The sequence below is a fragment of the Centruroides vittatus genome, unplaced genomic scaffold (assembly GCF_030686945.1).
Source record: "Centruroides vittatus isolate TY-2023 unplaced genomic scaffold, ASM3068694v2 contig_361, whole genome shotgun sequence".
Classification (NCBI taxonomy): Eukaryota; Metazoa; Arthropoda; class Arachnida; order Scorpiones; family Buthidae; genus Centruroides; species Centruroides vittatus.
Genome location: NW_027122185.1, coordinates 1,736,416 through 1,751,601, shown reverse-complemented (window position 1 = coordinate 1,751,601; position 15,186 = coordinate 1,736,416).

Below are 15,186 nucleotides of genomic sequence, written 5' to 3'. Positions count from 1 at the left end.
GAGCTAGCACAAAGTTCATTTACATACTACCAAATAAAATGGACGTTCTTCCTGCTAATCCAGAGTTTATCACATGGACTTTCTTTCTACCAGAACTTACCATATGACGTTGAAAAGGAGTCAAAATAGAGACATTCTCCATTTCGATATTATTCCTCTGCAGTGTCCAACAATTACCATAAGAATTAAGCCATTCTGGAAAAGACAATAATTCATTTTTGTAATAAAAAATTGATTTTCTATTTTTAAAAAACCTCTTCTGAACAATTTCTTATTTTACTCCCGGCTGTTATGTATACATAAGGGAAAGTATTGGGGAATCGTGGCAAATTTGACCATCCAGAGTTTTTTTTTTTTTTTTTTTTTTTTTTTTTTGCTAAAAACTGCCAAATGCCAAAAACAAAAACAAAAATTTGGCATGGTGGCTTGCATACAGTTTCTTTGCACCATGCCAAAAAGAAAAATTTGGCATTGTGGCTTGCATACGATGGGCATTGATGCTATTAAGTTTTGATGGTAATAGGTCGAGAGGGTGTCATGTATCGAGGGGAGTAGGACTTAAAGAATTTATTTGTTGTTAACATTTACACTTCATAAAACTCTTCCCTATACTCAAGGTTTTTTCCATTTTAGGGGCCATCCATAAATTACGTAAGGGGGATTTCGGCCATTCTAGACCCCCCACCCGTGTAAGAAACCGTAATATTTTCTTCGATCTTTCCTCTCCTTCCCTATCTTACATAATATTTAGGCATGATTTTATAGAAAGACTTTAACAAAAAGATATTTTTTTTATGAACCCCTAAAAACCTTAGGTTCAAAAGTATATTATTATTAATTAGTTAATTAATATGTACTATTATTTTATAAAAGACTTTATGTGAACAAATTTAAAAATATAAAAATTTAATGAATTCAAATGAACAATAACAATTTATTTTAAAGACTTGATTTTTTAATTATTAACAATCTTTTTATTTTCCTCTTTAACTACACTTAATTACTATTCAAGTATTGACACAAAACCTTTCAAAATGGCTGAAAACTTTAGAAATTTGAATTAAAAGGCTGCATTATAAAGGTTTTTGTGTCAATATGTGAATCTTTTTATTATCATCATCATTAATCAACGTCATAATATAAATTTTTATATTCATTTTAATTTCCACAAAAGGACGTAGAAAACTTTGACAGATCAACTAGCTAGTGCAGGTGTAAACAGAAACGTCATACAAAATAAAACAAGAGAGAATAGAGAGAAACCACATTCCGTTGCCATATTAATTACATCTTGGCTAAGGCCAAGAAAATAAACTACATGCTGCTAAAATGTGCTAGGTGCACCTGGAGACTAAATCGTAAAGCTTGTAAATTCTATATAATGGGGCAATACAACCAATGCTACTATATGTGGCCTCTAGCTGGGTCATGTAACTAGTAAAGATTTAGTAGCAAGTAAATTGCTCTCTTTTCAAAGACAGTTTGCCATCAGAATTTCAAAGTGCTGCAGAACTGTTTCTACTAATGCCTCACTGATACTAGCAGAGCTTTTGCCACTATGTATTGTAGAAAAGATCCTAAACTACTACATCAGAACTATAAACACCAAAGGCTCAACAACAGGATCTACTCCTATCTACGGCTGTTCATATGCTACCACATTGTTTACAGGGTGATGATGATAGGGTAATTGCAATGTTATCCCCAGGGTAAATTTGGTGTCATCTGCTTCCTCCATGGATAACCATGCAGACTACTTACTATCTACACAGATGGGTCTGTGTGTCGGCTCAAGTATCTGTATCTTAAACTGACGTATTTTGCCCAAAATATGTTAGAAGGTACAGTACCCCCCCCCAAATGCCTCCATCTATCAAGCTGTTCAGTTGGGCCACTTAACTATCAAACAAAACTCTATCAACATTTACAGTGATTCTTGGTCTGTCCTTAAAGCTCTATTAAATCCCAATTGCAATAGCATTAAAATCACATACAGTAGAGCGTCGTTTATCCGATCAGTTGGAGACTCGGATTGTTCGGATAACCGATTATGTACGAAAAAATTATTAACCTATCCGATGTTGAAATTTTTCTCTGTTGCGTGTTGCTTCGTGTTGAATTTTCGTCGATTTTCCTTTCCTTTCCTTTGGCTAGAGGAGTGTAGCTCATATGTGGCTTTATACTCCAGAAGAAACAGGAGAAATGATCGCACAGCGACCGAAGAGACGGCCACCGCGAGATGGGGAGATAGAAATGCCTTCCGGGAGGACTTGGGGGGAAGCTGGCCCCTATTCAGGCGTCATTGGCAAGGAGGAAAACCCGGAAAAAACTCCCGCTGGCAGCTCGTCTGAGTGAGGCGCGAATCCCCGATCGAACTCCGGTGTTTACAGTCTGGTCACCGCCATTATGAGCAGAGACGGAGTTCCACTCGGCCACTGGTGGGCTTTTCGTCGATTTTAAGCCTAATGAAAATTTTTATAATAATAAATCGAGGCTATTGTATCGTTAAAAATTATTTCTTTATTTTGTACAAACAAAATAAATAAATAAATATTTATTTATTTATTTATCATACTGGATTTTTATTCCTTGATGCGGGGAGCAAAACCATCTCCCAAAACAAAACACTTAAATACAATAAACATAATCAAACAAAATTGTACAATGATAAATAACAATTTAGTTGTAAAATAAATTATATAAAATTTACAAAATCAAATACAGTAATTAAATAAAGTTTAAAGTTCGGGAGCATCTGTCAATATAATACAAAATACCAAAAAATAGAAACCAAAATGGCAAATTGCTTACCTATAAATAGAAAAAAATTAGTATCGAAGACACAGCACTGACAGATGCTCCCAAACAGCACCAGCAACAAGGCTAGATTTATAGTAGAGGAATCACGCCCCCTAAAACAAAATTTTAACAGATTTTCTTAGAAAACAAAATACATTAAATTTATAACAAGGTTTTGATAAAATTTTAAGAAAAAAAGACCTGGTAAGAACTTTGCAACCAAAAATTTTTTTACGTAACACTTTAAGATGCCCACATTTAGCCAGAATATGCCAGGCATCCACAATTTCTTTCTCAACACAAAAGTTACACAATTCTCTCGAGTAATTATTTAAAAAGTTTAACGAATTACACCTAGCCTGTATAAATAAACACAAAATATTAAGGGAAACATCTTGATTATATAAAGAATTATCAAAAAACGTAACATTCAAATTCTTATACCAACAATTATATACGCTTTTATTTATTTTTTCATTTATATTATATAAAAAATTATCAAAAATGTTTACAAGGAGAAGAGACCAGTCCATTAGATCCAAATCATCATTAATAAAATTAATACCATGATTATTGCATGTATCAATAAGATAACGTGTCCAATCTATAGACTTTTTGTTAAGAATAAATTTCAGACAAACCTTACTCAGACGATAATCATCGAGCTTAGAAACTCTATTAATCCAATTTCTTATCCTACTAAATATTATAAGTTTTATAGGGGTCAAAGCACATTCCATCATAATTAAATAACCTGGTGTACAACGAGGTAAATAAAATAAGTTTTTAATAAATTCAGTCTGTATACCATCACCATTAGTCAGATTAAAACCCCAAATCTCTGAAGCATATAACAAAGAGGGCAAAACCACAGTTTTCAATAAACGTAAATAATCTCTCAGATTACGTAATTTGGCAGATCTCCCCAACTGAATGATTTTATTCATCAATAATCTGGCATGAGTTCTCTTATTAGTGTAATGCGTATGGAATAAACCATTAGACGAAAATGTAACACCCAAATATTTGTAATTGGAGACAACTTGAATTGGAGAACCCTTAAACCACCATTTATCTGCTTTCGCACTCTTACCTCCTCTTCGAAAAACAACAATCTTGGACTTATTCAAATTCAGTTTCAAACCATTTTCATCTAAATAAATTGCGAATTTATCAATCAATCTTTGAAGTCCAACCACAGAGTCAGATAAAATTACAATATCATCTGCATAAGCTAGTATTTTAATTTGGAAACCATCTATTTCTATACCATCACCGGAAGAATTAATAAAACCAAAGAGATCGTTCAAAAAAATACCAAACAAGATTGGACTCAAAATACAGCCCTGCTTAACACCAGTCTTAGAAAACATTAATGGCGAACAGTTCCCACCATCTCTTACCATAAACGAGGAATTTTCATACAAAGCAACAAGTAAAGATATAAATTTATAACTGAAACCATAACGCAACATCTTAGACCACAACAAGTTCCTACAGACTCTGTCAAACGCAGAAGATAAATCAACAAAAAAAGCATACACCTTCCTCCGTTTCCGTAAAAAAGTTTTCTGAATAACCGTGTACAAAACAAAAATATTATCCAATGTGGAATAACTAGCTCGGAATCCCGCCTGATTCTCATGCAATATATTATTAACTTCTAACCATTATAGTTGCGAGCCTCACAAATTACCCTGAGCTGAAGGCGTTCCCGCTCGTGTCTTTAGACAATAATGATATATCTGTTCCTTCGGATGTATAACTCGGTACAGCAGATATATTGGGTGCTGATATTCTGATTGTGCAGTAGGGATAGATCGCCGTTTGGTGTAATAGAAATTGCCCAGGGATAGCTGTTAGTGCCACTTAAAGTAACGCAGGAAGTAGGTAGACATGCAGGTCTGTTTCTAACACAATATGGCTCTTGGCAAAGAATGAGATCAAATTGATTGATGATAGAAGTTAAGATAGAAGTAGAAGCAATGGTTCTACCTATATTGTATTGCAGGAAGCTAATTTTAGTCTTAGGCTGTAATTCCATAGGCAGTTCTATTTATTAGATTGGTTTTGATTCTCGTGTATACCCTACAAGAACTATCTCTGGCATTATGCCCAGCCATGGTGTGTTCATGTCTACAGTTACAACATACCGGAGGTTGGTCTATATTTGTGCATTCGTTATAGGTATGTTGACCAGAGCAGTGGCTACATGTGGGCATCTCTTGGCTGCACATTGCTGTGGAATGGCCATACCGACAACACCGAAAGCATTGGAGCACTGGGCAAAAATCTGTTGTTTTACATTTTGACCATTGAATTGACAGTTTTTCTATCTTTAAAAGTTGATTTCTTAGACTAGGTGTTACCTGAATAACCCAATTGTTGTAATATTTATTTTTCCTTCCCATTCTGAATTTCGCCCTGAAAGCCTCGTTGAATTCCTCTTCCTTATATGTTTCACTGATAAGGTCATTTTGTCTGTAAATGTACAATGGTAGCTCTTCCCTAGTAATCTCAGTAGGAACTGAAAAAATGGCCACATGTGGCAGCAATTTCCGAGGCTTCCTTATCAATAATTGGGGAACTTCTGTAGCTATGTGCCGCTCAAGCTTAAGAGCGTTTTCAGGGTTCCCAATCTCTATAGCAACTCCTCCACCTCCAATGTTTCTCACTTTGTCAATTCCAATACCTAACTGCGATGGTTTGACCATCTCAAATAATATCTGCCGCACTTTATTGCAACTTTTCTCGCTGTCTTTACTGTATAGGAGAAGTACCTCCCTGTTTGTTCCTAAGTGTCTCAGTCTTTTATCAGTGTTAAAAAGCTTGCCGTTTTTCAGAGCTTGACTATAGTTTCTTTGTGGAGGAGTGTCTGTGTGTCTGTATGATGCCAAGTTCTCCAGTTTTTCTTGAATGTATGTCTGATTTTTAAGAATTTCTGAGATGGGGGCGTCAGGCAAGGCCGCCCCAAGGCCACTCAAATTCTCCTGAGTTGTCTTTAGAACAACTTTATCTTTTATATTAATCAGTTGTTCCTGCATATGTATTTGGTTGTTAATGATGTCAGAAATTGGGCCTTCGTTCCTCAGCTTATCAAGGCTTTCCTCAATTTTTTGAGCTTTCGTTAAGATGGAATCCACATTTAATTTATTCATAATTTTTGTAGAATGTTGAATAATTTGGGCATTAATTCGATTTCCAGTTTCTCTTAATTTATCTGTAATAACCTTATCTGTACTTTCTGTAATTTTTCTTTCTATCGCAGATATTTTCTCTAATACCTCTCTCTGTATAACTGCCTGATTCCCATCTCCTACAGTTTGAATGAGATTATGTTCAATTGCGTCCAGTTTTCTTAATATGGTACCCTGAATATCAGAAATTTTTCCTGTGTTAATCATTTCAGTCAAATCAGACTTGGTTGCCAATGTATTAATTCTATCTATAAAAGGCTCCATAGATTTCATTTTGTCAAATGAGGATTCGGCAGAGTCAATTAATTTTTGGAATTGGTCTAAAATAAATTTCATGTGTGATGTAACATGAAATTTACCATTCGGGTTATTAATGGCATATGTTTTAACTTCGTCCATGATACGTTTTGCATCCTGCGAAAATTGTTCCCTAATGTATAATTCCATCCCAATATTAAATGTCTAATTATATCAATAATATAAAGTGCAATGGGAATAAATTAGAGCTAATAAGTAGGACTATAAATATCAGCTCCAATAAAGACTCGAACTTCCGGTTGTTCTTATACGCTCTATGGCAAAAGGTCAATGACCGTAGCCATGACAACCAATGTTGAGTAAGATGTTGATAATTTATTAAATTCTAGAATCGCCATAATTTAAATTCTATTCGGTGGATTTGCTTAAAATTTTCAACACAGGTTACTGATCGTGTCCCCGAAGAAATGACCGGATAGAATTGGGATCCGTAAAGCCGGAAGCGTAATATCGGCGTTCGATTACCGACCGGAAGTATCGGCACTTTTCCGCTTATCTCAGCGAAAAATGGTCCTAGGACCCCCAAATTTTGTGTCGAATAGTAAGACGACAATACGCGTTAGACGCCGTCTCAAATCCGGTTTACCGGATTGCGGAAATACCGGATAATCGAAAAAAGTACCGTTTTCGACCGTATTTCACAAATGTTCGATTTAAAAGGTCCTACTTGACAAATTATCGTCCGTCCTGTCTTCCGAAAAAACTGTATACAAATTCCATCATGATTTATCACCAAAAAACCACATAAAAACAAGATTCCTCAGAGCACAAACAAAAGCAACATTCCAGCGAGATTCTGAGACCCTCCATTCCCCATTATATTCCCCAATCCAATCCTAGCATTAAAATCACCAGCAATCATTACATTCCTATCATGTAATATCAAACCAGTTAAAGTTTCAAAAATAGACTGCCAGTCATTTTCCCCAAAATAAACAAAACATACCAAAATATTACCAAGTTCGGCACCAAATTTAACAAGTATTAGATAGTTATCTTGATAAATAACAACGCAGGGAAAAGAGGATCTTATTGCCAATAACCAGCCTGCACAATAACGACCTCTCGTATGTAACTTAAAAGCCTTACCAAAATAGAGATTATAACCTTGCAAACAATCAGTTACGTCCGAATTTCTATTACTAGAACCATACCAAGTTTCAGAAAGAAATATAATATCATACTGCAATAGATACTTCCAAAAAAACTCAGGTTTATTAAACAAACCAGCACAATTCCAAATTAAAAAAGAAGTACCCCTATCCGGCAATTGCTAGGATGAGACAGGCTTAACCTGGTTACAGTCAACATCGTAAAAGTACTTCGTTCCGTCAATAATAATTTTATCATAAACTATTTTTACCATTCGCGCTCCAGAAAGTTTTGACTGTCTACCGAAATCACGAAGCTTAAATCTAATATTTCTCAATCTAGGAGAAAAGTCATCATTTACATAGACACCATCCGGTTTTAATTCCAGAATTCGTTTCTTAAAGTTCATTTTTTCATAATAATCAACAAAAGTACAAATAATTAATCTAGGGGAACTTGATCGCTATTGAATCTATTGATCGCTTAAACCACAATTTTTCTAATATCTCTAATCTGGTATCTAAGTCACCCAAACCTTCATCCAAATTTTTAAACCATTCCGATACGTAATTTAATCTTGAAATAAGTTCGTCAACCTTAGAATTCATAGAAAAATGTAAACGCAACAGAACACGTATACCCTCTTCGAGGTTAAAATTTTCTCCTTCCAGAAGATATGCAAATTCTTCTTCCTCGCAACTCTTCAAAGATTTCTTTTTACTGCTGGTCTCTCCTTCCGTTAAACTCGGTGAAAACGACTTTCTTTTCGGATTAACTGCCATAACTGTAAAGACTTACCTATAAATAGAAAAAAATTAGTATCGAAGACACAGCACTGACAGATGCTCCCAAACAGCACCAACAACAAGGCTAGATTTATAGTAGAGGAATCACGCCCCCTGGTAAGAACTTCGCAACCAAAGATTTCTTTACGTAACACTTTAAGACGCCCACATTTAGCCAGAATATGCCAGGCATCCACAATTTCTTTCTCAACACAAAAGTTACACAATTCTCTCGAGTAATTATTTAAAAAGTTTAACGAATTACACCTAGCCTATAAATAGAAAAAAATTAGTATCGAAGACACAGCACTGACAGATGCTCCCCAACAAAATAAATTTGGCCATACTGGCAGACTACGAAATGAGAAATCCGACTTTGAGGCTGAGTCAGCTGCAAAGGAAACTACTGACTTGGACTATACTCGCATCCCTCTCTCACGTAGCAGCCTTAAAATTTATTTTCATAACAACGCTATGCAAAAGTGGAATCAACAATGGTTGAGCAGTAAAACTGGTAGAATAACAAGACTTTATTTTCCTAGTGTTGAATGCAGGTTCTCATCACCACTTAGAGATTTAACGTTTGCTACTGCTCAACTACTTACTGAGCATGGTAATTTTAAAAGCTACCTGGCAATGTATAACCGGGAAGAAACTGCCTCTTGCTTTTGCTCTACAGAAAACCTAGACACAGTCGACCATATGATCTATCATTCCAATTTACGATCAAGATAGACATTCTGAAATTAGAAATCTTTACGCTTGGTTTTAGGTGGCCATGTCCATTGGATAAGCTTGTTCAGAAGTCATTGATGCTTTTTACAATTATGTTCAAAAACATGGAAGAAAAAGCTATTTATAATTTCTAATATCTAGTTTTACATTTTAGTTTTCACTAAAAACTTATTTTAATAAAAAGAAAGAGAGAAATGTTAAATTCTAAATGAGAAGACGACTGATTGGTAACACTAACAATTATTTTATTCAGACACACATACAGAGTAACGACTGGAGACAAAAGAAAGAGAGCTTCGGAGAGCCCGCCAATTCTTTTATACAGAGCTCGTGCGCCCTCTGGTGGCTCGAGCTTTATAATCCTTAACACCACCCCTCAATTTCAAAAGGTTTACATTATGAAATTGCATTAGTTACACAGTCTGATGTCTTGAATATGCCCAGATGTTTTCTAAGACAGATGAATCTCTTTGAACACAATGGTTTAGTAAAAGTATCTGCTATGTTATCACTTGAGGGAACATAGCCTAAACTCAAAAGATTTTTGGCTACTAGGTCTTTAATGAAGTGTGCCCTTATATCGATATGTTTTGACCTTTTGCTATTTTCATAGCTTTCAATCATGCTGATGGCACTTTGATTATCCATGTTCATTACTGTTACAATTTTTCTTCCAGGGTTTAATTCTGATAGTATCCCTTGAAGGTTGATAAGTTCAGCGGCAGTTGCTGCAGATGCTAAATATTCTGACTCTGCTGTAGATAGTGCAACAGATTGTTGTTTTTTGGACGACCAGGATATAAGATTATTATTGTAAAAAATTGCATAACCACTTATGCTTTTCCTGTCATTTTTGTCTCCTGCCCAATCTGCATCTGAAAATGCAATCAGCTTTTCATCTGTGCAAACTGAATAGTTTAAGGTTAGGTCTTTTGTTTGTTTGAGATATCTCAGTATTCTTTTTCCTGCCATCCAAAGTGTTCCAGTAGGTTTATCAAGATGTCTACTCAAGTAGGAAACAGCAAACATAATGTCTGGACGAGTAGTGTGTGCTATGTACAATAAGCTTCCCACTAATTCTCTAAATGGAACTCTCAAAGTTTCTTCTGAAAGATCAGCCTGAAATCCATGTTCCATTGGAGTTATAACACCTTTGCATTCCTTCATTTTGAATTTTATTAAGAGTTTTTCGATAATACTTTCTTGTGATAACGATAGTGTATTTTTATGCATAGTGATGTCTATTCCTAGAAAGTTCTTTGGCTCTCCCATTAATTTTGCACTAAATTCTGTTCTTAAGTTGCTTATTAGCTTATCAGCTTCTCCAAATAACAAAATATCATCTACGAAAACAATCAAATGTATACTATTTCCAATATATAAGCAAAAATCATAGTTTGAACGAGTTAGTCCATTTTTGACGGCAAAGTTATTAAAACACTCATTCCAACATCGAGGTGCTTCTCTCAATCCATATAATGCCTTTTTTAATTTTAAAGCTTTGCTGTTTGTTATTAGACCTTTTGGAGGCTTAATGTATACATCAACTTTCAGTTCACTGTTTAAGAATGCAGTTGGCACATCAAGTTGGGTTATCTTCCAGTTTTCATTAATTGCCTTTGATAGGAGTAATCTAACTGTTGATATTCTTACTACTGGTGCATATGAGTTGTTAAATTCTTCTTCCTGATATCCTTTTGCAACGAGACGTGCTTTCTTTGTCCCATCTGATTTTGTTCGAAATACCCACTTGGTTTCTATTGGATCTTTATCATTTGGGAGTGTTGTTTCAGTCCAGGTACCAAATTTCAGATGAGCTTCCAGTTCCTTTTCTATGGCATCTTTCCATTCTTTTCCTGACTCAACTGCCTCTTCATAGGTTTCTGGATCTTCAGAATATAAGCAGTATGCGATATGCATTTCGTAATCATTATATTTCTGTGGTAATTTTATAGTTCTTTTTCTTATTTCCTTTTCTTGTGTTTCTTGTTCACGTTGATTTATCTTTTCATGATCACTATTAGTTTTGTTGTCCTCTTCTTTGTCTCTTGCACAGAAGTCATCATCACTTTGAGTTTTGTAGTATATTGGCATAGGAGTTTCATTGAATTTTACATCTCTACCTATTAGGATTTCGTTTTCTTTTGGATCCCAGAGTCTGTATCCTGATCCACTGTATCCTACCATTCTGACTTCCTTGGCACGTGATTCTAACTTTGTAGATTGTGGTAGCTTATATAACCAGGCTTGACAACCGAATACTTTTAGTTTTGATAAATCAACCTTTCCATACCATATTCTTGAAGGAATATTTCCATTGAGTGCTGCTGTAGGGGATCGATTTACCTGATAAGCTGCTGTACGAATTGCCTCTCCCCACAGGTGTTTAGGTAAATCACTGTCTTCAAACATAGTTCTTGCTTTATCCAAGAGTGTCCTGTTCATTCTTTCTGCCAATCCTCCTTGCTGAGGTGTGTAGGCTGTTGTATATTCCATTCTAATTCCTTTGTTTTTGCAGAAGTCTTTCAACATTCTAGAGGAAAATTCACCTCCATTGTCCCATCTAATACGACTTACTCGTTTTTCAAATTGAGCATGTATCTCTCTGACGTAGTTCATTATATTAAGTGCTGCTTCTCCTTTGTTTTTCAAGAGATATACTACAGTAAAATGTGAAAAATCATCTGTTATTGTTTGGAAATATTTTTTGCCATTTATAGTGTTTGGATTTATGGGTCCACATATATCTGTGTGTAACAATTCTCCTATTCTGTGTGATCTGTGTTCAGTCTTTTTGAATGGTAATCTTGTAGCTTTGCCCTTCATGCATGGTCCACAGGGTTGGTTGGGACATGGCAGATTCATTAATTTCAGATCACGGTAGTTTAGGTGGCCTAATCTTCTATGCCATAAGTCATTGGCTTCCGTTTTGAGGCATTGTGTATTATTTCTTACGGTGAACTCTGCAATAAACAAGCTTCCTGTAAGTGGACAGTCCATGTAAAAATCTCTGTGCATTATGACAGCTTTTTTTCTTTCAAAAATAACCCTTTTTCCAGTGTCATTGATTTTCCTTACAGATAACAAGTTGTGGGAAATCTTTGGTACAATAAGAGCAGTCAGAACAATATTTTTATTATTATAAGATAGTTTTATCTTGCCTCTCTTTTGTGCTAGAAGTTTTTCTCCATTTGCTACATTTATGCTTATTGGTTTGGTTAGACTTTCTATATCAGTCATATAGGCAGCCATATTCTCTTGAACTAGGTGTTCTGTTGCTCCTGAATCCAATACAAAATGTATGACACTTTCTTGTCCAATATTTGCATCATGTTCTGTGTCGTTAAATGCCACAAAGGATATTTCCTTTTCATGTGATATCATATTTGCTCTCTCTTCATAATTTCTCTGGTTACTTCCATTATTCTGATAATTGTTTCTCCAATTATTTCTACTTTTATTTCCACCTCTTTTCGCTTTCCCTCTGGCACCATGGCCCGAGTGAGTACTATCTCCTCTTTTAGGGCAATTATATTTTAAATGTCGACGATCTCCGCAAATAAAACAACCTTTATTTCCCACTCCTATAAAACAAGGGAGACTTTCGGTCTTCTCTCCATGTTCCGAATTTTTAAATTTAAGTTCAGCATCTAATAGCCTACTTTTTACGAATTCCAAAGTTACGCTAGTCGTCATTGTCTCAAGGGCCGTAATTACAGTATCGTATTTCTGAGGCATAGTTAGAAGAAGGTGGCTTACCTTGTCGCTGTCTTCCATTATTGTGCCGGTTGACTCCAGTTCCCTTATGAGTCCGTCAAATGTTACGAAGTGATTCTGCAAGTCATCATCTCCACACTTAAGTGACAATAATTTTCTTCTTATATATAGTTTAGAAAATGTACTTTTTCGTTCGAAGACGTTCGTAAGAGATTTCATCATTTCTTGAGCTGTTTTCGAATCTTTAACGTATTCTAAATGTCTGTCCGTTAGACACTGTATGATTATGCTTCTGGCCTTGGCGTCTCTTTCGATGAATCTTTTCTTTTCTGCCTCAGTTATTCCATTAGTCTCTATTACTTGTTCACCAACAAGATCTTTTACTCCTTTTTCTTCTAAAATAGTTTCTACTCGAAATCTCCAGTTAGAGAAGTTTCCGTCCCGTAATTGCGGTAAGGTGGTCGCCATATTGCTTTCCATTGTCTTGACGTTTAGACTGATTAAAAAAAAATTTCTTTGTATACTTTCTTCCTTAACGTATACGTATTTGTCGACTACTTTGTTCTTCTGGGCCCATAACCTGTTAAATTCCAAATGAGAAGACGACTGATTGGTAACACTAACAATTATTTTATTCAGACACACATACAGAGTAACGACTGGAGACAAAAGAAAGAGAGCTTCGGAGAGCCCGCCAATTCTTTTATACAGAGCTCGTGCGCCCTCTGGTGGCTCGAGCTTTATAATCCTTAACAAGAAACACAACACGGCTTTTCTCCCATGATAAAAAATGTGTAGAGCGTGAGTCTGCTAGCGTTATTATTCTATCACGTCACACTTGATAGCGTTAGTACAACGAGCGTTCTTAATAGAAACCTCCAAATTGAAGCCAAATTCAAAACTCCACCACTCAACGAGATCAAAAAATAAGAATATTACGTAAGACGAGATCTATTACCCCTACCCCTGAGTAAGAAGTCGTAAGAAATCCTCGACCCCCACCCACCCCAAAATACCTTACATAATTTATGGACGGCCCTTATAGTAATTAAAAAGAAAAAGAAAATCCGATAACAGATGGCGTCACAATATTTTTTGCTTAATATAAACGTTTTTTTTAAATTACTCAACTTTCGTTGCTGGATTTTTTTCATCCTGTAAAAAATTAGAGGGGATTAATCTGGTAAATAATTTTTTAAGTGACTATAAGCAATAAAATTTACTACTAAGTATGAATTTTATAATTCTCTTTTATTTTACAAAATGATAGACTGTGTCGCATATTTATGGATAAAATAGGTAAACACAGGGTATTAGAGAAATTATTCGTTTAATTCTCTACACCAGATACAGTAGACCCCCCTATAACACGGTAGATACGTTCTGTGTTGTACGAGTACAACACGGATTCATACAACACTTAAATACATAAGCCAATTACAGCCCGGCACGTGTGCAGTTTAGGGGTTACGGCTGTTTGAAAAGTATATAAAAATCAACCAATTGTAAACTAATTTGACTCAACATTTTCAAATCACGTATAATTTTTTGGGAATAATCCATATAAACAAAAAATTGTAGGATTACTTACCGAGTGTGCACCGTTCGACGACGCCATTGCTTAAGCTTGTTTTCGTCGCGGAGCAGCTCATCGAACGGCGGACACGTGTTTCCTGATCAGCGAATTTTTCGCAGAAAAATAACTTAACTTTAGAGATATCATTAATAAAAATATAATTTTTATGGCCATTCGAATAATAATTGTTTTGAGTAGGTCCAGTGCTGGTTTAAATGCAACAGTTTGTACAATATCTGCTATTGGTCCAGATTTGACCAATCCTGTTGCGACACGAGTCGGCGATGACGTTTTACCGTGTTATACGAGTCTCTTTTTAGCGTGTTATACGAACCCAATAGCAATTTTTTAGCCGTGTTATATGAACCCGTGTTATAGGGGTCTACTGTATAATAATTTACTTTGGAATTTCAATTAACAATTTATAAAATAATGAATAATTTAAAAGGAAATTTATGAATGTTTTTTAAAATCATTTAAATTAAAGCAGAAAATATTAGAAATAAATTCAGCTACACGAAATAACGAAAACGTGCAATTCAAAAATTTTGTAATGAATTACATCTGTTTACACGTAAAACTAAAGCAGAATCTCATATACGCAAGTTTGATGTAAAATCTGTGTCAAAAATATCGGTTAGTATCAATTTGAAGGCATGATGGCCGAGAAGGTTTTGACGCGTCGACTTACTGCTCTAGGGGACTCGGCATCGAATCCGGACGAGTATCTTCCCACGAAGATTTCGTTGGACCCATTACTCGCCATTATGGGCCTCGTTGACGTTATGATTTAAAAGACTTGGTTCTCGTAGGGAGGAAGGAACTAAAAAAAGGGAAAAGTATCACCAGTTTTTGATACCTCAGAAGAAACGTAATACTTTATGGTATTTAATTCATTCCTCTAAAATGATAACGCGTTAACTATCAACCATTTTGAGTTTGAAGTATACAGGATTTATAGAGACAT